Here is a 24,850-nt window from a genome sequence, read left to right on the forward strand (position 1 = left end):
TAAGGGTGAGGTTCCTCAGCTAGATAAAAGCTGGTTAGCAGGCCATGAACTTAGTTGAGCAAAAAACCATAAAATCTGTAATCACTGAGCCATGAGCAAGTCATGAGCACAACTGAGCTATAATCCCCACCAATGGAAACCCCTCTCAACAAGGAGGAGGCTGCAGGACTTTGGCAGTGCAGTGGTGGAAACTCAGCCCAGGAGAAACAGTAGGTTCTGTATCTGATAGGGAGGCAGTGGTTGGTCCCCTAGGAGGTCATGGAACCAGCAGTGGATTAGGAGGCAGAGTTTGGTTCCCGATGAATTGTGGACCCAGGAGCTAATTGAGAGGAAGGCGTGGAGCTAGCAGCAGATCAGGAGGTAGAGTTAGGTCCTCCAGGGGGTAAGGAGCCAGGGGCTGATCAGAAGGTAGAATTTATTCATTTATTTATTTATTTAAAAAGTTTTATATACAGCACAAATGAATATAATATATCCGTCTAGGCGGTTTACAATATTCAAGACACATGCATAATTTTAAAACAAATACAGACATTTATATACAACACATGAAAATTATGTAGGGTTTCATTTATAGGTAAATTATAGAAATATTATTGTAACTGAAAAGCTTGAGTGAAGAGATGAATTTTTAAATAATTTTTTGAATTCTCTACGATTAGAGGTTAAATGGATACAGTCTGGTAAAGAGTTCCATAATATTGGACCAGCAACTGAAAAAACACGTTTACGAGTTAACGATAGACTAACAGATTTTATAGATGGAATTTCCAGTATGCATTTATCAAGAGAATGTAGTTGTCTAGATGGTTTGTAAATTCTTAACAGAGAACAGCCAGATCGAGTCAGTGTTATATATTAGGTTATGTATTGTAGATAAAATTTTGTATGTTATACGGTATGATATTGGAAGCCAGTGTAATTGTTGTAGAATAGGAGTGATATGTTCGTTTCGGGGGACATTATATAACATGCGAGCGGTTGCATATTGAACAAGTTGTAATGGGTGAATTACTGATTGTGGTAAGTGAATTACAGTAGTCTAAAGATGACAGTATTAATGTTTGTGTAATCAATCGAAAATCGTTTGGGAGAAGTAATGGTTTTAATTTCTTTAACATGTGAATTTTGAAGAAAGATTTTTTTACAGTTTCAGATATGTTATTTGTCATAGTCAATTTGGAGTCAATAATTACTCCCAAATTTTTTGTATGTGATTTTATATGGATGATTTGATTCTCAAATGTAAAAGTTGGTGGAGGTTTGTAAATCAAATCAGGTATAGTAGATAAATAGATTAGCTCTGTTTTGTTTGTATTTAATTTTAACCTGTTATGGGAAAGCCAAGTTTTTATTGTGGAGAGGTATAATTGCAGTAGAGAGAAAGTTTTGGTCCATGAATCAGTGAAAGGTATGGTGAACTGAATATCATCAGCATAGATTTTGAAATTTAAATTTAGACCGGCCAAAAGACGGCACAGAGGTAATAGATATAGGTTAAATAAGAGAGCCGATAAGGCTGAGCCTTGAGGTACTCCTGTTGAGGTGGAGTACCAATCTGATATTTGGTCCACCAGGAGGGGTGTGGGCCCAACAGTAGAGTTGAGGTGGAGAAGACTTCATCAGTAGTCTGGATACAATGGATACCCTCCTTAAGACTGGCAGTACCAACCAGCCAGTTGCATTCCTACACATGGCTGAGACTTAGACTACATTAGGAAGGTGAAAAGTGAGGGTAACTGTAATGGATGAAAGGGAATGCAAGATGTTCTTTCTTTTCTATCTGGTGATAGCTTCTGGGGACTGATTCCTATGAGTAGCTAAATATGCTGTTGATATCTTGTAGAAATGTATAGTCATGCAATTTATTAAAACTTGCACATACATGTAAATATTACCAATCATGTTTATAGCCTCAACTATTTTTCAGAGGTTTTTTTTAGGTGAAGGGAGGTAAATCCTACCAACTACCTCCTTTGTTTCCAGGTGGAGGTGCCAGGCACCAAATACCCACTGACTGACAGAACTCCTCCTAGGGGATTCCCACCAGGTCAACCCAGACTCAGGAGCACCCTCACTAGGTAATTGATCATGGAGGCATTATATAAAGCAGGGGTCGACAAACCGCAACCCATGCCCAAAAGTGACCCGTCACCCTATTTAATACAACCTGCTTACCTCATTGTGTCAGGCATGCCAAAGTTTCCTATCATATCAATTCGGTGCTGCAGTAGTCCTCCTCCTGATCCAGCATCTCATGCTCATCCAGCAGCAGTGTGATTGCTGCCCTCAAGGATTCCACTGTCCCACTGACTCTGCTTGTCAACTGCTGCTGATGATGCACAAGAAGGGCTCAGACTGGTGCAAAAGCATAGAAGTAAACGTGAATTGGTTATTTATTCTTTCAGATAATACAAGGATTAGGAGCCGTTCCATGAATTTAGCAAGTAGCACATTTAAAACAAAATGGAGAAATTTTTCTCATTAATTGCACAATTAAGCTCTGGAATTCATTGCCAGAGGATGTGGTTAAGGAAGTTAGAGTAGCTGGGTTTAAGAAAAGGTTTGGACAAATTCCTGAAGGAGAAGTCCATAAACTGCTATTAATCAAATAGACTTAGGGAATATAGCCACTGCTTATTGCTGGCATTAGTAGCAAAGGATTTATTTACTGTTTGGGCATTATTTATTAGAGATGTGATTCGACCGAACCTTTTGGTTCGGCCTCTGTTATCGGCCCACCACAGGAAATTTCATTTTCCTGCGGTTCGGGCTGATTTTATTTCGTCTGCCCCCCCTGAAATGATGCCCGAAACCCGCACCAACCCTTCAGATTAAAAAAACAAAACAAAAAAAACCCCCAAACCCACCCCAACCCTTCAAATTTAATTAATTGCAAACCCCCCCCCCCCCCGAAAGACTTACTGAAGGTCCCTGGTGGTCCAGTGGAGTCCCGGGAGCTATCTCCCCCTCTGTTGCCACTAATCAAAATGGCGCCGATGGCCCTTTGCCCTTACCATATGATGGAGCTATCGGTGCCATTGGTCGGCCCCTGTCACATGGTAGGAGCAATGGATGGCCCACACCATTTTTTAAGATGGCGCCGGCCGTCCATTGCTCCTAACATGTGACAGAGGCCGGCCAATGGCACCGATAGCCCTGTCACATGGTCTGACCCAGCATGGCAACTTCTTATGTTTTTAATCATGGGTGCCATGCTGGGCTGGCAGAATGCACCTGAGAAAGGGAGCTGCCACTGCTAAGATGTAGCCACCCAGGACACAGGCTGCTGTTGTTGGCTTCTGCTGATGTGAACCTCACTGTCACTGTAGTAGGTGCATGCCAGCTGGGCATAGGGTTGCCAACTGGCTCCAGGATGATCCAGTCCTGGTTTTACTCTACTGGAAGAAAGTACTTATAGTCCTGCTTTTCTTAGGGAATGCTATAGGGAAAGCAGAGTAAATCCTAGCATGCAATGGGTAAAACCAGGACTGGATCAACTTGTCCTGAAAATCTGGAGCTAGTTGGCAACCCTAGCTGGGCAGAGGCTGGCAGTGGCTGATACCGATGGCAGTAGCCACGCAGTTCAGCATCTGCTCATTTTCCCTATCCCGCATCCACACCAGCTCCCTATGTTCGGTGCCTGCTGCGTGGTCATCAGACTCTACTGAAAAGTCACAGTGGAAACAAAAAGCAGCATCCCGGAGCCTGAGCATCACTGAGATTCACTAATCTCCCAGCTGCCTGGCCTCTGCTTGCACCCAAGGCTTTGGGAGGGGCCATCATGGTGCAGGTGGACATGCACATATTCCCCACACTGCAGTCATGCATTCAAATATTCCTCTCACAAATGCAGGCACTGTGGAACAGCATGGATGAGATTGCATGAGGGACACAGGGAGGAGGAGTATGTGTATGTAGGAGAGGGAGAGATCCAAAGTCTCTGTCACAAATAAGAGTCAACCAACAAAAATTGGGGATATAACTAGTATACACTCTAAATGAAAAATTAACTAGCTATGTGAGTCAGCATGGACTGCAAAATGAATGAATAAATGAGATTGGTCTCTATTAACGATAAATGAGTACTGTGACAATAATTTTTATATGGAGATAAGACCATAAGAGGTTTCTGTTAATTCAGATCTCCTGCCAATACTGAGGTCTTATCTCCATATAAAAATTATTGTCACAGTACTCATTTATCGTTAATAGAGACCAATCACAAATAAGAGTCAGCAATATGGCCATAGTTTAAAAACTTTTGCCCACCCCTGATATAGAGAGCAATTTTCAAAACTCATACCTGTGAAAATGGGCTTTAAATAATTGCTCTCCCTATATGTGGGTAGAAAAACACACATGGGTCTTATACGCACATACTTTTATGTGCATTTTCAAGAAGCATTCCTGGGGTCAGGTTTGGGAAGGGTATGCACTTAGGTGCATATCTTTACATTTTCAAAAGTATGCTTGTATTTCTTCTTAAAAAACTACCCACATAAATTAGCAGGTGTAAATGTGTACAGGTAGTTTTTGCGCTGCAATGGACGAGAGCACCAAGGGGTGCTCTCCAGTGCGGAATGAAATGTGTGCCCTTGCGGTGAAACGTCCTTACCCTGAGCCTCGACCGAACCTGTGAGCTTCTCTGAGACCACCAATGCAATGGTGGTCTCTGAATGGTCCTCTGTTGTGTCCATCGGTTCCCGACATCCTCTCTCCGCCCTCCTTACCTCTTTGGCGCCTCCCTCTTCATCCGCGGGAAGATTGGCTGCCGCGGTGTTCTTCTGCTGAAGTCCTCCAGCGTCCCCGGACCGGCTAGACGCTGCAAAATGCCATGTTTCCTGGAGGCCTAGGGGTACACACGTGGCACGGCCCCAATTGAAGTACCGGCGATGGCGTGAACCTCCGGGGCGTCCCCGAAGATGACGTCGCCCGCGACGGATATATAAGGTCTTAGAATTTGCTAACACATTGAGTTAGCAAGGGTTACTCTACCCAAGCTACTCTGCCTCCTCGGACTTACTAGGGGTACCCGTTCCTTGGGGGCCTCGCCCTCTCCTTTGTTTTTCAGGTGGCAGTCTGGAACCGGTACTTGCTCCTCGAAGGCCCTCGTTCCCAGACTTACTCGGTACTCTCTTCTGCCTGGAAGTCATCACTGCCAACTACATCAGTGAGTTATCAACACTCTCTCAGAGCTTTCCCTGGAACCAGGTACTCGCTCCTCGAGGGCCTATACATTCCAGCTCCTGGGCTTCTATGAGACATTGTGTGAGTGCTACCATCTAGTTCAGTACATGAACTCTGCATACCCTGCCTACTCACTATATTTCAGTTTCTCTACAGCTCAGCCTCCAGGGATTGCTGTTCCAGTATCTGAGGGACTACAGCCCAGCCGGGCATTCCAGCTCACTACTGCCACCTCTGGTGGTTCAGTATACTGTCTAATAAAAGAACTAGTGTGTGTCTGTCTCCATACTCTGAGCCTGACCGGTGGTCCTTCTCGGGATCTTCCCCCCCCCCCCCCCCGGGGGCTTGGTCATCTGCCACCGGTCCAAGGATCCACCCACAACTCTCCTAAATAACAACAGATTGCTAATTCCAAGCAGACTGTTAACCCTGAACTGATCATCCTCCAACTGTTCCAAGCCCTTTCAGACTGCCGCTAGGGAGCAGCGGGAAGCAGCAGGTCGGACAGAGGACAAGACACAGGACGAGGATTCAGATGATGACTCAAGGCAGGCAAAGACTTAGACATTGTAGATGAAGTCTCAGGCGTTGAGGTAAACTTGAAAGGAGAGCTGCGACGCCACGCGCCCTACACACCTGCATCGACTCAATTACATTAGAGTTCAAGATGGCAATAGGTACCGAAGAGAAGAACATCAGGACAGACAATGAAGGTAACCGGCCAAAACTCCAGATGGCCCCGTCCTGAACATGAGCCTCGAGAACCCGGCATGATCGACGTATCAGGAAGGTCAACAGTAGAAGGACAAACCCCTCCGACCCGGCGTGGAAGATGCATCATGAAGGTATCCTGAAGTTGGACTTAAAGACAGACCACAGGAGAGGAGCTCCGGAACCCTGAACATGAATAAGATCAGTCGAGAGTGAAGATCCGAGATGGAACTCAGATGGACGAGGGAAATCTTCGATCCGAGATGAAGGAGACTCCAGATAGAGCACTAAAACCCACAGCCGGGGAGGAGGCTGTGGTGGCCAGACTGGCCCTCAGGCTATCCACCAGAGCACTTCCTGCCGGGGGCTAGGCATAGCCGGAGTCCAGAGCATCAAAGGAGGAAGATGAGTCTCCAAGGCAAGGATCTAGGACATCCAGAACAGACTCCCCAGACACTCGATGAGAAGCAGCTGGGACAGATGAAGTGGACATCCAGAAGACTCCAGACCCAGGAGGGACAGACAGGAACATGGGTACCCTCAGCTCCGGAGATAGAAGAATCCCACCAGCACCCTACACACCCCAGCTGGGGTGGTCGTGGACCACTGGACCACTATGCGCCCTGCCAGCCCAGCCGGACTGGTCGCAGACCACGAGGGACAGGAAACGAAACTTTAGGAACCTCTGGACTGGAACGGAAGATCAGGATACTGCAAACATTAAAGCTGGAATGGAGACATCAGGATAAGGCTGGAATGGAGACATCAGGATACTGAAGACATCACGAAGACAAGAGACCAGGAATGTAGAACATCAAAGAAGTAATGAGGAATAAGGAATGGGATCCCAGGACAAGGATGCCAGTCAGAAGTAGAGATGTGAATCGTGTCCTCGATCGTCTTAACGATCGATTTCGGCTGGGAGGGGGAGGTAATCGTATTGTTGCCATTTGGGTGTTTAAAGTATCGTGAAAATCATGAAAATCGTGAGCCGGCACACTAAAACCCCCTAAAACCCACCCCCGACCCTTTAAATTAAATCCCCCACCCTCCCGAATCCCCCCAAATGCCTTAAATTACCTGGGGGTCCAGCAGCGGTCTGGAACGGCAGCGGTCCGGAACGGCCTCCTGCAATTGAATCGTGTTGTCTTCAGCCGGCGCCATTTTTCAAAATGGCGGCGCAAAATGGCGGCAGCCATAGACCAACATGATTCGACTGCAGGAGGTCATTCCGGACCCTTGCTGGACTTTTGGCAAGTCTTGTGGGGGTCAGGAGGCCCCCCCAAGCTGGTCAAAAGTCCCTGGGGGTCCAGCGGGGGTCCAGAAAACGATCTCCTGCCGCAAATCGTTTTCCGTACGGAAAATGGCGCCGGCAGGAGATCGACTGCAGGAGGTCGTTCAACGGGGGTTCCGGACCGCCGCTGAACGACCTCCTGCAGTCGATCTCCTGCCGGCGCCATTTTCCATACGGAAAACGATTCGCAGCAGGAGATTGTTTTCCGGACCCCCGCTGGACCCCCAGGGACTTTTGGCCAGCTTGGGGGGGCCTCCTGACCCCCACAAGACTTGCCAAAAGTCCAGCGGGGATCCGGAACGACCTCCTGCAGTCGAATCGTGTTGGTCTATGGCCGCCGCCATTTTGCGCCGCCATTTTGAAAAATGGCGCCGGCTGAAGACAACACGATTCAATTGCAGGAGGCCGTTCCGGACCGCTGCTGTTCCGGACCGCCGCTGGACCCCCAGGTAATTTAAGGCATTTGGGGGGGGTTCGGGAGGGTGGGGGATTTAATTTAAAGGGTCGGGGTGGGTTTTAGGGGGTTTTTGTGTGCCGGTTTTCCTGCCCTCCCCCTTCCCCCGATTTACGATTTTTTGACGATAAATCGGGGGAATTGGTATTGTATCGTGGCCCTAACGATTTTTGACGATTTAAAATATATCGGACGAAATTTTAAATCGTCAAAAAACGATTCACATCCCTAGTCAGAAGCAGAGACGAGGGATCCTCAGGAGATCAGCTCCAAGAGGACAAGTTCCAGGGAGGAACTTACTCCTTGCGAAGGCGAGGAAGACTGACAGTGGAAGCCTTTTGTAAGCTGAAGCAGGAAACACCCAGGGAGGAGTCAGGAAGGAACCACACCTGCACTGGCCCTTTAAGAAGGGAGAGAGGCATGGCTTCACCCTTTAGGAGGATGCAGGAAGCAGGACCCTGGACAGAGGCCCTGCTACAACACGGATGGCTGCAGAGAAGAAACAGGCCTCAGGGCAGGCCCCTGCTGCTGAAGAAGGATCACAGGCAGCTCCAGCTGCCAGGCGAGTCCGGGGATGCAGGCCCTCTCCCCACAGAGGGCCCAAGGTAGGTTGGTGGCCTCCGGACCACATGGGAACGCTATTGGCGGTTCCATGCTGCAAGATAAACACAAGGACGGCCTATGGGCTGCAAGGGAGGTGGAGGCGCAGATCCTGCCATGCGGGACTGGTGTCGGCAGTCTTCGGACCGCTTGAAGAGCGGAAGCGTGGCTCCTGCCGCATGTGAAGGCTATTGGCGGCCTCATGCCGCTTTGAGGAACAGTAGCACCGCACCATGCTGTGAAGGAGCATGGCTCCTGCCATGGTGGAAGGGAGGTGGAGAGGCAGCCTGTGGCTCCTGCCACAGGCTGAATCGTAACAGTAGTTTTTTATGGGATGATTTTCAAAGGGAAAATATGCATCTATTTCCCCTTTCAAACTGATATAAAATCCCCAGGTAATTGCTCACCATATGGACAGTTACCAAATTAGACCTATAACTCTCAAATTCATATTAATTAATGCACCAGATCCTATTCTGAGCATCTGAATATCAGTAAATTTAATTTTAAAAAATTCTATTCAATTCCTACCATTCTGTGCTATTGGGGGCATACTTGATGAAAAAAATGTGTCTGAATGGGCAGCTGGTTGTGTCTTCTTATGAAAACCTGATCTGGTAGTGAATGTGTAACGCACAGCTGTATGTGTTTTCTGGCACAGAAAGGATCTCATGATTTGATGCACATTTTTCATAGCCTTCCATCATCGACTACTCAGACACTACCACAAAACCAGCAGAATGCTGCCATGCCCTCGGCTGTGTCAAGTTAAAGTTCTGATCTTTTGTCTTCTAATAACAGGAAGTTTTCTTTAAGAAATCCTGATCTGTATGCATAAAGCTGGTACTTTGCTCTTTGATATATGCAGTTGTTTCTTTAATATGCATTTTTCTCTGCTTTAATTTAGCATCTGATTTTCTACTGAAAGATATAATAAGTCAAACCATGTGTGTGATAAAATTTTGACACATCTGACAAAGTGGACGCTTGCCCTTGGAAGCTTATGGCTCAGTAAATTGGTTAGTCAATAAGGTGACACCAGCCTCTGTGTCATTTTAACTGTAAGTATTGGTCATGAATATCAAAGAATAATATTGCAATAGCTTGTTCAGTGGCGACTATGGCAGTCAACCCTATTTGCTTTCCACTTGCACTGCCTATTGCAAATTTCAATGGATCAGTTCAAATCAAATACAAAAGCAAAACATGAATACCTACATCTCAATCTCACTTTTATTGATCCTGTACCATTCCTGAGATGATGTGCTAGCATAATTAGACTCCTATTCACAGAGTAACTATTACTCTATCTTTCTCGCTATATATATATATCTGTATATAAACCATGCAAAATATAGTTACTCACATGCCATGTATGCAAACCATGTCAGCCATCAAATCTTTAATATGCAATATACGAAGCTTATTATGTATCTTCAACTCTTCAAGGACTGCAGCTATCCTAATTTTTTTTACATATATATTTTTAACTCCAGTCATAGTTTTCCAATAAACCAACATTATCCTCAGTATTCTGCATATTTATATTCAAAATAATTCAAAATGGACTCTAGATTGCAGCTGGAAATTTGCTTAATTTATTTTGTCTTCTACCTCTGCTCAGTGTTAAGTTTCTGAGAGAGAGTTATTTATCCACTTGCAAGTTGTAGGGCTTTTTAAACAATATCCTTCCCATATCCATAAAATCACATCTGATTCCTCCCCACTCTAGCACTGTAAAAATAAAATCTCACCCAACCCTCTCAAAACCCAACACTTTATAGCATCCAGGGAGAATATGACCACTGGCTGACCTATGTCTTAGACCAGATAGAGAGCATTATATAGTAACCTCGTATTATGAATGGTAATGTTTAAGAAACCCTCACTGATGATCACTGCCTATACCTAACCCCATCACTCTCCCCATTCCATACATTAGCAAACATTTTTTTGCATAAACCTATAATCTTGGGGGTCTATAATCTTGAAGAAAACGAAGATCATCCTGCGGTTTCTCTGGGATGATAATCATGGGTTTCAAAAAGGATCCCTCTGTCTTTTGTTATTTGATAAATTCCTGAAAAACCTGGCAAGGTTTGGGAGTCAAATGACTTTTTAAAAAGCTTGCTAAAACCTCCAGCCTAAAACTATCTGAACATTTGCTAAAACCTCCAGCCTAAAACTATCTGAACATTTGCAAGAATTCAGTGACCGTATTGTCAATATTAAAGTCCTTTGTTACTGTCCTCAACAGATTGGTGTGATGGGGCCTATGTGCCCCACAACCAGAAAAAAAACGGCTACCATGGAAATAAAGCCAACAGCATGAAGGGATGCTAAACAACTGCAGGGAGAGGAGTAGATAAAGAGAAAGTTAGGCAGGAGAAAGAAATAGAAGGAGAAAAAAAAAAGGGAGCCCCCGTCGAGAGACACCAGTTGGGACGAAAGGGTTTCCACCCCTAACAGCAACACCTTTCAAGGTAGGATAGGAACGCAGTAATGATGACGGCAGAAAAAGACCAAATGGCCCATGCAGTCTGCCCTGCAAGTTTCTTATAGTGGTAACTGCTGCTCCATGCAGGTTACCCCAATGTTTTTGTTAAGGGTAGTAAGAGAAAAAGGGGAAAAGAAAGGTAGAAGAGAGGCAGACAGAGATAAAAAGAATGAGAGTGATTGGAAAGTTGGTAAAAACCCTAAGAGATGGGAAGAGATCCTTCCAGGAACCAAGGACTGAGCAAAAGGGTCACTGGCTTAGCAGAACTCCTTCAATATGGCAATCGGAGGATGGTTGCAATTAGTTAAAACTCTGAGTGAACTATGTTTATTTATTGATGATTTATTGTTTGCTATAAAACTCTAGGAGGAAGATTGATTAAGGTTTTCTCCCATTTTGTATCTCTGGGAAAACCCCTTAGTGAATCAGGTACTTGGTGAGTTAAGATTTGATTGTTGGCAGAGGGTTACCCTGCACTGCCAGAATAGGAAGCAGATAGTCCTAAGCAATAAAACAACCCTAAGCAGAATTATGCATGTCACCTGGGGGTGCTTTATTTTTCCGTCAATGGCCAAAAGGGAAAATCAGGAGTTCTAACTGTATGGCTGAGAAGATAAGACACCCAAGGAACATTTCACAACAGAGTCTTTAGAACTTGTAGAAATCTTTGGATGGTGTCCACCTCAGAGATAGATGGTGAATTGTAAAACTTTAAGTAGAACTATTTGAATAGTGCTATTATTTCTGAACTGGTAAATATCTCTATTCCCTTTATCATTTCTCTATATACAGGCCCCAATTTTGAAAGTTATCCAAGTACATAATTTAGGGGGTCATTTTCCTACCATATCGAATGCGATAGCCAAAAAGGGGCAGAGTTGGCGCGGCGTCGGCACCGGAAGAGGAGGAGTCGGGGTGGATGTTGCAAAGGCTTTGCTGGTGGCGATAAGGTAAGCCATGTTATCGCTGCCAGTAGCGCGCCCAATAGCGCCACCTTTCACGGTGGCGCTATTGGGTGCAAAAGCCGGCAGCGATAACACCGCGGTGGTGCGATCACTGCTGGCTTTCGCAGGCCCGGTCCCCGCCCCCCCGTAAACCCCAAATTCAGGGAGCTCCGCAAAGTTAGAAAATCCAGCCCTTAGCTGGATATAACTTATCTAAGTTACAAGGCATATTCAGTGGCACGGATATGATGCTGAAAATCCCCATACAACCTGCTAACAGCCATTGAATATAACTGGATATTCAGCATACTCTAGATAGCCAGATAAGTCCTCCTTATCTGGCTATCTAGCGCTAAACATGCTTTCAATATCAGGACCACAGTACATACTTCCTTATTATTTTTGCTTTGAAAATACTGTGTTAAAAGGTGAAAACTTCTATTATTTTCAGGAAAAATATGTATGTAAGTGGGTCCTAAAACTTTCCCTTACCAGTGATGTGAGTGTCTTCACAGACACCCAGAAATTGGGAGGATAGACGCTGTGATAGTTTTCCTGACTCTCTCAAATGGGGAGGTGTCTGAGGTTTTGGTGCATGCATGAAAGTTAGGTAGAACAATGCTTGGTGTGCTCTCTCTTTATAGCAGTCTAAGACTCAGGAGAGGGAGACGAGTACTTGAAGCGACTCCATGCAAGAATCTGGTAGGGATTCTTTACTTTTTGTTCCAGGGGAGGTTTCACTCCAAATTGGTGAAAGAAGTGGAATTTCACTTGAGGGCTGTTCGAGCTTGGAGAGTGGTGTTTTGTGATGAAAAGGTTCTGCATCTAAGAGTAGGTGACATACATTCATTCTAGATTCTATTCCAAGATGATTTTTCTCAGAGAAGAAGAGACAGCCATGAGAAAGATCTCATTCCTGTATACGGAAACCTGTCTCTGCTTTTTCAAAGTGGAGGACAATTCACCAGCTACAATTCAGGTGCCCAAACAAGGGAAGTCCAAAGGCTGGGATCTCTGAAGAGTACTCTGCGATGGGGTGAGGCGTGAAGTGAGCCCTTTCTACTGTGCTGGTGATCTTTTGTTGGTTAATGGACTGAATCTCTTGGACTGACATGGATTTTGTTGTCATTGATGGATGTGTATATTCTGTTGCATCAGTGCCATGGCACAAATACATTGATAAACTCTTTAACTGATTTAACCCAGCACTTGTGTGCCAGTGTGGTTGATTTACAGAGAATATCAGAGGAGGCCACAGCCTCAGGGCCCCAAAGAAGCTGTTTATTTAACCCCTTGGAGTTTACTGTCTCCCAAGGGTCCATAAAATAATTTGATCCTGGGGTTTCTTCTTCCATCACTTCCCCATTTCCCCTTATCCCAAGGGGTGGGTTCTTTGTTTGTGGGGGAAAGTATAGCCTTCTAGATCCAGGCAGGGAAATGAAACCTTTATGGTTGTGAGTTACTATCCCTTTTAATGATGTTAGTGCTCCATGAACAATCAGGACACTGGGGGGGGGGGGGGGATTTTTCAGAATTAATAAAAGTCCAATCACATATCAAATTATTTCCACTATACATCTGAGTTCCAGCAGTGTATTTACATGGTGTACGTCCTCGGTGTAGGTGTCCAGGGTACTGCTTCCTGGGAGGTAGCTTACCCCTTCCTTCTGAAATGGGGAAAGTGTCCCAGCCTGGCACGGAAATCTCAAGTGAGGACCCCTTAAGCCCTAAAACGCGTTCCTGACTTCCAATTAAGTCCAGAGATGTTCCCATGCCTATGTCTGGCATTCCCCAGGGTAGAGATCCAGTTGTGGGTCTCTTAACACAATGCTGCTTCCTTTCTTTGGCTTCACCAACTGTCACTTCGATTGAGGAAAGGTCTGATGCTAAACAGAAACCTAGCTAGGGAAACTCTGCTCCAACTGTGAAGAGGGGTGATAAACCTCCTTACAACCAAATCACAGAAAAACACTTTCTCAGTCTACTCTTCTACTGAGGTGAAAGCAGACACTGCATCCCCTTACTGGAATGGAGAGGGGGTTCTAAGATATTCTGCTCCCTGACCTCCAGATATGGAGAGTGTCTCTCACATGGGATTGTCCAAGATCTCATCAGCCAAAAATCTGAGCAATATCTAAAGTCCACACCTGAGGAAGATCCTCACAATCGGGAGGTATACAGTGCAGAATCTCTTCTTTGTCATAAAATCCCAAGTTAAGAGGGGCATGCCCCAATCCGGATGGAGACAACCAAAAACTAGTTCCTCATTCTCAGAGGGTCAATTTAAAAGACCACACCTTTAGCTAATGTGACCCTCCCTTCTAGACAGGGATCAATCCATCTCAGACAAACCTCAAGGAAATGGTATCTCCCTCACTGCTATCTTTCTAAGGAAATGGATAGAAGGCCACCTAGTGGGGAACTGGAGGTCTCTAGACTTCTCCCTATTCACAAGAACTGAGAGCCCCATGGGATGGATGAAAGCTCCATAGCTCACATCTGTGTTCCTGCCTTCCACTGATCATTGGAAGAAAGATTACACTTAGATTTCTTTGTAAATATCATTTCACCTTCTTGTTGCCTCAGTTGATGGTTGTGTTCATATTTAAATTTATGAAGCCTCATTAATATTGTCTCTCCTTTGAATGGATTGACTCTTGAACTGACTGCATCCTCAGCCCAAGGATGAAGAAGGAATAAAATCCTAGACTCTCTGCGTACCAGTGTGCATCACTACTACTGCTGAGTTTCTGGCAGCTTCCTTCATTATCATGTTAATATTTTTTGCAATGAAAGTTGCACATTTTTTGTTATGGTGCTAACCCATTCCTTAATAAAGAGATTTACTTCTCTAAGTTCACTTTTCAATTTTTCATGCTATGATCATACTTTACTTGGGATTTTGGCCAGGATCATAACAGCAGCACCCCAGATTTCCTGAGTCACAATACTTGGATTAACTAAGTAAGAGGAAGTTTCAGAAATTTAAAACACCAATATCATCTCACGAATTAAATTAAAAACAAAAGGTAGAAGATGGAGATAAACAAAAACTGTGTGGTGCATTAGACAGCTAAAATATTTTTGAACAACATTAACCTGCTGCCTTGAATAAGCAAAGTGTAGTTCTCTCACTCAAATTTCTAGTCATTATGGAATCTTCTCTATACAGCATTCTCGATGACTGCTCCCGATTTACATAAGAATAGAAGAAGTTGCTTTACTGGGTTAGACAAAGGGTCCATCAAGCCTAGAAATCTGTTTCCAACAGTGGCCAATAAAAGTCACAAGTACCTGGAAAGATCCCAAACTGATGCCAGTGATAAGCAATGGCTATTCCCTAAGTCAACTTGATTAATAGCAGTTTATTGACTTCTCCTCTAGGAAATTGTCCAAACCTTTTTTAAACCCAGCTACATTAATTGCCTTTACCAATCATCTGGCAACAAATTTCAAAGCTTAATTGTGCATTGAGTAAAAAAGAATGATCTCCAGTTTGTTTTAAATATGTATTTGCTAACTTCATGGAGTGCCCTCTAATCCTTGTATTTTATAAAAGAGTAAATAACCGATTCACATTTAACTGTTCAAGTTCTTTCATGATTTTATAGACCTCTATCATATCCCCCTTCAGCCGTCTCTTCTCCAAGCTGAACGGTCCTACCCTCTTTCACTTTTCCTCATAGGGGAGCTGTTCCATCCCCTTTATCATTTTGATAGCCCTTCTCTGTACCTTCTCTACTTCAAGTATATCTATTTTGAAATGAGGCAAGCAAAAAATGCACATGGTATTCAAGGTGTGCTCTCACCATAGAGCAATACAGAGGCATTATAACATTCTCTGTTTTATTCACCATTCCCTTCCTTATAATTCCTGTTTGCTTTTTTGACCACCACAGTACACTGAGCTGACGATTTCAAAGTATTATCCACTATGATGCCTAGATCTCTTTCCTGGGTGGTAGCTTCTAATATGGAACTATGTGAATATGTGTAACTACAGCATGGGTTATTTTTCCCTATATGCACTTGTCCACATTAACTTTCATCTGCCATATGGAGGCCCAATCTTCCAGCCTCACAAGGTCCTCCTGCAATTTATCACAATCCAATTGTGATTTAACTACTCTGAATAATGTTGTATCATTTGCAAATCTTATCACCTCACTCATTGTACCCCTTTCCAATATCATTTATAAATATATTAAAAAGCACAGGTCTAAGTATAGATCCTTGAGGCACTCCACTATTTACCTTTTTCCACTGAGAAAACTAACCATTTAATCCTACTCTCTGTTTGCTGACTTTTAACCAGTTTGTAATCCACAAAAGGACATCGTCTCCTATCCCATGTATTTTAGTTTTCTTAGAAGCCTCTCATGAGGGACTTTTTCAAATGCCTTCTGAAAATCCAAACACACTACATCTACCAGTTCACCTTTATCTACATGTTTATTTACCCCTTCAAAAAATGTAGCAGATTTGTGAAGCAAGATTTCCCTTGAGTAAAACCATGCTGGCTGTGATCTATTAAAACATGTCTATCTATATGTTCTGTGATTTTGTTCTTTAGGATAGTTTCCACGATTTTTCCCATCTCTAAAGTCTGGCTCACCGGTCTATAGTTTCCCGGATCACCCCTGGAGCTCTTTTTAAATATCAGGGTTACATTGGCCAATCTTCAGTCTTCAGGTACGATGGACAATTTTAACGATAGGTTACAAATAACCCTCAGGTTGGTAGAAAGCTGAAAAGTCCTAGAGTTGGCTAATATTACTTGCATATGCTCATCATCAATGTCTTCAGTTTGAAACACCTTTCAATGCAGCTGTGCTTCTTGGTTTTCACAGTCATACTTCCCGACATGGTTTTAGTGAGAATAATCTTTATGATCTTACTTGACATCATTCAAAAGGAATGTGCTAAATGTAACCTTGAGTTTCCAAGATGAATTTGAACCTCAGTTTGTTTTTCTTTATTAAATTAAAGACATTTAGACACCATTAATATTAGGAGTTCTAATGGAATGTAAAACAGTGCAATGCATATCCATTTCAGATTAGATAATTTTCCTGTAACAGTTGCTTTCCCTTTGTCTCTACAAGGCCAAGTTTAAAATGAACGTGGCCTCAGTTTCAGAAATGTTTTTCCTGCTTTTTGTTCATGGGAAAACTTAGTTGAAAACAGAGCCCATGGAATATAACTCTGACAAGAATCCCCCATTTTTATGCATTCCCAACCAACCCAGAACTCCCAAAAACCCTCAAAACTGATCAAGGTGGCACTAAAGTCTTACCATGCTCCCAGTGGCATCCCATGCTGGTGGCATATGCTACCAACATTGCTGTCTAATACGATTCTGACAGCAAGACTAGTCGCTGCCAGGAGCACCGTAAGACTCTTCCCCCTCCCAGCTCAGCACTGGGAGTTTTAGGGTGTCCTGGGTGGGTCAAGCGGGAGGGGGTAAGAAGCAGGAAGAAGCCCAGAGCCAGCCTTTTATTTAAATATTTGGGGAAAATGGCCATGGGTCACTGTGGCCTGTGATTTTCTTAAATTATTTTGAAAGTTTGGGGGGGGGGGCAAATAGGGCACTAAATCCCAATATTTTTAAAAATACTTTGGGAAGTGAAGGTGAGGGATCAGGCTCATTTATCTGTGAGGATTCTTTTTTTTTTAAGTTTTAATAAAGTTTTCTGCAAAAGTGTACCTAGAGAACGCTTAATCTGTTCACCACTATAATAGACATTGTCCAGCTAACTTTAGCACCAACTACGGAATGCCCCCACACTACCTCTTATTTTTTAACCAACATAGTTATTTAATTGGTGAAAACTTATCCAGTCAGTGGGGGAGGGGGGGTATTTAATACCAATATTTATCCAGCTAAGGCCTAATTTAGCAGCACAAATCCTTTTCAAGATGGATCTCTGTTTTTATGTATTTGGGTCATAATCCATATCCTCTCTACTGAAGAATGCAACAGAAATGCTCATTAGTCCACCATGGTTCCTACTGGATAGACATTTAGTCTCCTGAAACTCTGCATTTACTGTTTGAACTACACAGGGGGCATTCCGCCTCTGACAAAGTGTGCAAAGTGCGTGTGGTTTCCAGTATGCTTCATATCTGCCTTAGCTAGAGGAATAATCTATGAAGAATGAAGTGGGCAGAAGGGAAGAAATATGTTTCAGGTGCAGTGATTAGTCAGAGAGATCAGATCATGAGTCAAATACGTCACATAAATCTTAGTAGATAGGTGTGATGTTGCACAGCATGAAAGTATAGTCTGTAGAAAACTGATTTGCATGTGGAATGGATTTTATGGCGTGAATTTTCAGAACTCTATGGGCCAGATTATGAAAGGGTTACGCGCGCCGGGCCTGTTTTCAAATGGCCTGGCGATGCATGTAAAGCCCTGGGACGTGTGTAAGTCCAGGGGCTCGCAAAAAGGGGCAGTTAAGGGGTGGGGCGGGGTGGTTCGGGGGTGGGACGGGGTATGGCCAGAGGCCTCTGCATGGCCGCTGTGCCGGGGATCGCACATTGGCAGTCGGCCGGGGCGCGCAACTTACTTCAGCCCCAGGGTTGAAGTAAGTTTTAAAACAAAAAAAAAAATGAAAAAGGTAGGGGGGAAATGGCAGGGGAGGTAGGGGAAGGGAAGGTGGGGTGGGGGGTAGGGATGTTCTCTCCGAGGCCACTCCGATTTTGGAGGGGCCTGGGAGGGAACGGGGGAAGGCAGTGCGGCTTGGAGTGGGCTCGACGCACGCAAGGTACACAATTGTGCACCCCCTTGGCACACTGACTCCCGATTTTATAACATGTCCGCGCCTGCGCACATATGTTATAAAATCGGGCATACAAGTGTGCGTGCCTGGTAGCGTGCGCACATGTACGCCCATGCGCAGGTTTGAAAATCTACCGTAATGCGCATAAAAAGAGTAAGTAGTGTCTACTCACATATTCCATGTGCTACAGCAGTCAAAAAAGCAAACAGAATGTTATTTATTTATTTATAACTTTTTTTTATACTGAGGTTCAGGTAACAGAGTTACTAATCACTTCGGTTTACATTCCAACATTAAACAATGACATAAGATATATCTTACAATGAACAGGGAGGCAAAACAACTTGGATACAAATAACTTGGTAGAACAAGGTGTAAAATTAGAAAGTTAGGAATTATTAGGAAGGGAATGGTTAATAAAACGGAAAATGTCATAAAGTCTCTGTATTGCTCCATGGTGAAATTGCACCTTGAATACTGTGTACAATTCTGGTCGCCGCATCTCAAAAAAGATATAGTTGCAATGGAGAAGGTACAGAGAAGGGCAACCAAAATGATAAAGGGGATGGAACAACTACCCTATGAGGAAAGGCTGAAAAGGTTAGGACTGTTCAGCTTGGAGAAGAGACGGCTGAGGGGGGATTTGATAGAGGTCTTTAAGATCATGAGAGGTCTTGAACGAGTAGATGTGAATAGGTTGTTTATTTATTTATTTATTTATTTATTTATTTATTTTAAGCATTTTATATACCGAGATACGTTGGGAACATCATCTCGGTTTACAGATAACTGAAAGTAGCAAGAAGCTTCACAGGGAACAATTAATATAGCATGTAAATAAGACACCCATATACAAAGGGTGTCAACATTAAACAAGGTAACGGGGAGGGTAACAGTGGGGGAAATATTTACAAGTATTTACAAGCAATTTACAAGAAATTTACACTTTCGAATAATAGAAGGACTAGGGGGCATTCCATGAAGTTAGCAAGTAGCACATTTAAGACTAATCGGAGAAATTTTTTTTTCACTCAATGCACAATAAAGCTCTGGAATATGTTGCCAGAGGATGTGGTTAGAGCAGATAGTGTAACTGGGCTCAAAAAAGGGTTGGATAAGTTCTTGGAGAAGTCCATTAACGGCTATTAATCAAGTTTACTTAGGGAATAGCCACTGCTATTAATTGCATCAGTAGCATAGGATCTTCTTAGTGTTTGGGTAATTGCCAGGTTCTTGTGGCCTAATTTGGCCTCTGTTGGAAACAGGATGCTGGGCTTCATGGACTCTTGGTCTGACCCATCATGGCAATTTTTTATGTTCTTATGTTCCATATTTTATAAAATTAAAAGATATATGTGTATTTTCACATGAATATATATATATATATATATATATATATATATATATATATACCCAAAAAAGGGCAGTCTGTAAGCCTTCCAGGGAGGGCCAACACTTACGTGTATAAGTTGCTATTTTAAAATACACGAACACATATACATTCGCCAACTTTGTTGCATGTTTTTACACCTGATAATTATCTGGTTTAAGTGATATTAAATGTGTGTATTGTATAGTTTTGTTTGGATGGGAGGGTTGGGTGAACTGGGGGAAGTTCAGGCTGAAGAATCAGGAAGGCCTCAATGACCTGGAGAAGGATGGGGAGAACTGGTGGACTAATTGATAAACTGCTTAATTTCATTTCTATGTTTGTCTTATGCGAGAGAGTCCTACTTTACTTTTACAAGTAAATATACATACATATATTTTTTAAATGGGTAGGAAGTATTCATTCATAAGCCTATATACGTGTGTATGTTGCAGGGTAGAGTCAAGCATATTTTATAAAAGCAAATTGAAAAAGCCAGGCATACATTTGAATAATAGAATACTTGCTTCTTTTGTTGACCTCAGAGCATATGCAGCAGAGTATCTTATTAATTGGCCTGAAACCTATGCTATGCTACTGTATATAGTACAGTAATGAGTTCTCAGGGAATCATATCCTAGGAGGGATAGACTGAATACTGAACACTAGGAGTAGTAAAAAACAGGCATATGTTCTTTGTGAAGAGGCTGCTCATCCTTCAGCTTCAATGATGCTGCTAAGTAAACCACTGGAGTCCATTCCTTCAAAAGGATATAAACTTGTCAGAGAGTTGGTCCAGAGGGTGGTTACTAAACCAGTCCATGGTCTCCACTCTAAAGCATATGGGGACTGACTTAAAGATCAAAATATGTATAAACTAAAGGAAAGGTGAGATAGGGGAGATATAATAGAGCCATTTAAACACCTCCAAGGTTGCCTTCCATAGGATGCAAGCTTCTTTCAACAGAAAGGAGGCTCTAGAATGAGGGGTCATAGAATGAGTGTGGAAAGAGGTAGACTCAAGAGTAATCTTAGGAAATATTTCTTTACATACAAAGTAGTGGATGCATGGAACAGCATCCAAGTGTAGGTGGTAGAGAGAAAAACAGTATCTGAATTCAAGAAAGCATGGGATATGTTATGAGCACAGACAGGCACTTGAAAGCATGAGCCACTGTCCAGAAACATGACTGACACAACTCTGAGGCTGGCTATGGTCTGCACTGCTGGTGGGCAAGCACATCCGGGCACAGACTGGCTGAAACAGGAATACTCTTGACTTGGAACAAGAACACTTGAATGTCCAGCACACACCAGTAACTGAAAACCAGCAACTCATGCTGGTCTCTGAGGTAGGACTCCAGCTACTCTGAAAGCCCTTTCGGACTAACCATCTAGAAGCAGTTTGAGCATGAGGACAGACAGATAAGAACTCCAGAGACCAGAGACAGGATTCAGGAGATCAGAACTAGGAAATTCGGACTTGGAACTTAGACTCAGGAACTTGGAGAATGTTGGCAGTATTTCAGGCCACGCAGGAAGCAGACAGTGCCCGCTGGCATCGAGAGTCAGTAGTATCTCTCCAGCCATGGGGCATAGTGGCAAGGCTGAGGTGGTGTCGGGTGAGTGAGGCTGCTCATGGGGCCCTCCCATGAGTGGTAGCACAACAGTACCCCTCCTCAAACCTCCTCTCTTCGGCTACAGAGGAGATGAAGGTATACCACTAACAACAGGGGGAGTCCAGGGTCCAAACACATGATCTGGTGATACTTAATTATGGTACTGAAGTGAGCAACCATACTGGGCAAGCTGAGCTAAGGCATGGCTGCAGGCTTGGATGAAGACAAGACTGCAGGCTTGAAGAAAGACATGGTTTGAAACAAACAGAAAGCTAGAACCAAGGCTGAAGAACTTGAACAGAATCTCGGTACAGGGGCCTCCTGCTGGTTTTAGGCAAAAAATAAATCTTAGAAAGGAACGAGGGTCAAAGCATGGAATGCTCATCACGGGGACATGTTCACCGAGCTCATGGCCTTTGGAATCTGTTGTGAGCATGGATAGGTGCTCGAGAGCATGAATCCCATACATGCTCACAACACAACTGACACAATCCTAGGGCTGGCCATGGTCCACGCCGCTGGTGAGTGAGCATATCCTGGCATGGGCTGGCTGAAACAGGAACACTCTTGACTTGGAACAGGAACACTTGGATGTCCAACATGCACCTGGATCTGAGAACCAGCAACTCATGATGGTCTCTGGGGTAGCCTCCAGCCACTCCAAACCCCTTTCAGACTAACCATCTAGAAGTGGTTTGAGCTGAAGGACAGATGGAGGCAGAGGACTCAAAGGTGTCTCTGGAGACATGGATAAGATGCTGGATATAACACTGTGGACATAGTGATATAACACTGTGGACATAATACTGAAGACTTGGATTTGATGAAAGTTGAGGACTTGGATGTGACAAAGGCAAAGCATGGCTTGAAGAATGAAGCTTAGCTTGAAACAAAAACAAGATGAGGGCTCAGGGATTGGAACAGGCAGGTGGCTATCACAAGAACTCTAGAGACTAGGGACAGGACTCAGGAACTTGGACTTAGAACTCAGACTCAGACTCCAAAGACATGAACCAGTGGTGAAGATTTGAACCAGTGGACTGAAGACTTGGATGTAGGAACAAAGACTTGAACCGAAGACTTGGATGCAGAAAAAAAAGACTGGAACCAGGAGACCAGGAACAAAAACAAGAGACCAGGAACATATGAAGGACCTTGAAGGCCAGGACCACAATACAGACCAGAAGACCTGAGGACCTTTCAAAGGCCTGAAGCAACAGGAGAAGTGGACTTTTAAAGGCCCAAGGCAATGACATCATCAGGGGCTTTTCCCACTGTGGCACCTTTAAATTCCAAGCAGGGGAGCATGTGCCTAGGGAAGCAGCGTGCCACATCGGGGAATGTCGGCGGCATTTCAGTCTGTGCAGGAAGCAGACAGTGCCCGCTGGCATTGGGAATTGGCAGCATCTCTCCCACTGTAGGGTGCAGTGACAAGGCTGAGGTCGTGTCGAATGAGTCACTCCCGCTTGCGGGGCCCTCCCGCGAGCAGTACTGCAGCAAGATAACACAGTGAATCTCTAAGGGAGTTATAGGACTTGTAAAGCTAAAGTAGTTGGGTAGATGGGCAGACTAGACAGGCCATATGATCTTTTTCTTCCATCATGTTTCTGAGTTTCTATATGATATCATTCTCACCACTTCCTAGAGCTTTATTCTTTGATATATCTTATTACTGAAATATTTTCAGTGTGGTTGGTAATTCGGTTGCCATTCTTGAAGTTGCTAGAATTCTGTTATGTTTGAGTTAAATCCCTAAACCAACTCAGAAGAATTCATATTCTTGTTTCTGAAAGTTTTTGTTTCATTCCTTTGTTTTACTTTCTTTTACCTTATTAAATAGCTGCAGTTAACCATTTTGTTGTGTATGTTATAAGAATGAAGAATATCAATCAATGAATGTTCAACCTAAGCTGGTAGAACACAGCAACTGGCATCATCAGTAACTCATCTGGGTGTAATAGACTTGTCAAGTTGATTGATGTAGTATGATGGGTATTGGATTTTTTAAATTCAGAAAGATCTTTACAGTAACTGGCATGAGAAAGTCTGTTGCATCTAAATAAGTTATGCAATGTCAATCCATACCTCATATGGACATGAGAGTGAATCCATTTTGTATTTACCTAGTGCTTTTCAATTCAGTAACTTTTGTGGTTCCAGAATTTCAAAGATGAAAGTAAGGAATGTATAGAAATGTCAGAGCATAAAAATCCTTCTACTTTTAGACCACTGAAAATTTCAACTCATGGTCATTCTGCACACCCATTACAAAGTTTAACAGGTGAAGACAATAAACAGTACAGAGTGTGTGTTAATGGAGTTTCAATTCATTCCCTAGGCGTCATTTCCCATGAAATCCTATGAAAGTAATTTAAACTCATAACCTGGAATGTGTTAGCTCAAAAAGAAACAGAGGCAAAGGGTATCCAGGTCACAACTGATAAATTAAAACAAGAGTTTCCAACCACAGTCTATATGCCAAATATAACTCAAAACATTTTTTTTTTGTTACAAGAGGAAAAGACTTTAGATGACAAATAATTTATGGTTTGATTACTTTTGCAAAATCATCAGTCAAAAAACCTTTTTTTTATTTTTATGCTGTGAAAAACCCTTTGATTAAAGCACATTCATTTTTACCACAAAAAAACTGGAAGCTGTAGTGCATAAGAGACATGCTGCATCTGGCACTTCACCCAATTGTGAAAAATTGTTTCATATCCTTTTGCCAAATGAATGTTTATACAAATAAAGCTCAAATATATTGATAAATAGTTGATATTACTTAGCTTTTACAATTCCTATGGCTTGTTGAAATTATGATTTATGATTTTGTAAAAGTAATTAAACCGGGAGCCATTTGTCCACTATTTGGAATCTGAAAACGTTTCTTCTTGAAACAAAAAAAAAAAAAAAGGTTTTGAGGTGTGTTTGGCAGCTAGATTGTGGTTGGGTACTCTTGTTTTTATTTTTCATTTGTGATCTGGATACCTTTTGCCTCTATATTGTTTTGAGTGCCTTCATTTTGTGAGGTGAAGGCTAGCAGCAATTGGAACAGCGTGTTTAGTTATTCTCAAGAGCATATGTCTTTCAGTGTTGGGTGAAACCTCTTTATCTTTATTGCATGATTTATTGGGATCCTGCTAGGTACTTGAGACCTAGATTGGCTTCTTACTGTTGGAAACAAGATACTGGGCTTAATGGACCTTTGGTCTAACCCAGTATAACAAGTCCTGAGATCTTATGTATCTTCTACAAGCAATTTTTCTTTTGGACTGAATTTTTGAACAGAAATAAGAGACGAATAAGATTAAAACTACATGGAGCCACTCTCATTGAATATTGTAAAAATGAACGTATTCAATGTGGGCTCTGTGTTCGAGACACCAG

The sequence above is a fragment of the Rhinatrema bivittatum genome, chromosome 3 (genome assembly GCF_901001135.1).
Source record: "Rhinatrema bivittatum chromosome 3, aRhiBiv1.1, whole genome shotgun sequence".
In the NCBI taxonomy this organism is placed as follows: Eukaryota; Metazoa; Chordata; class Amphibia; order Gymnophiona; family Rhinatrematidae; genus Rhinatrema; species Rhinatrema bivittatum.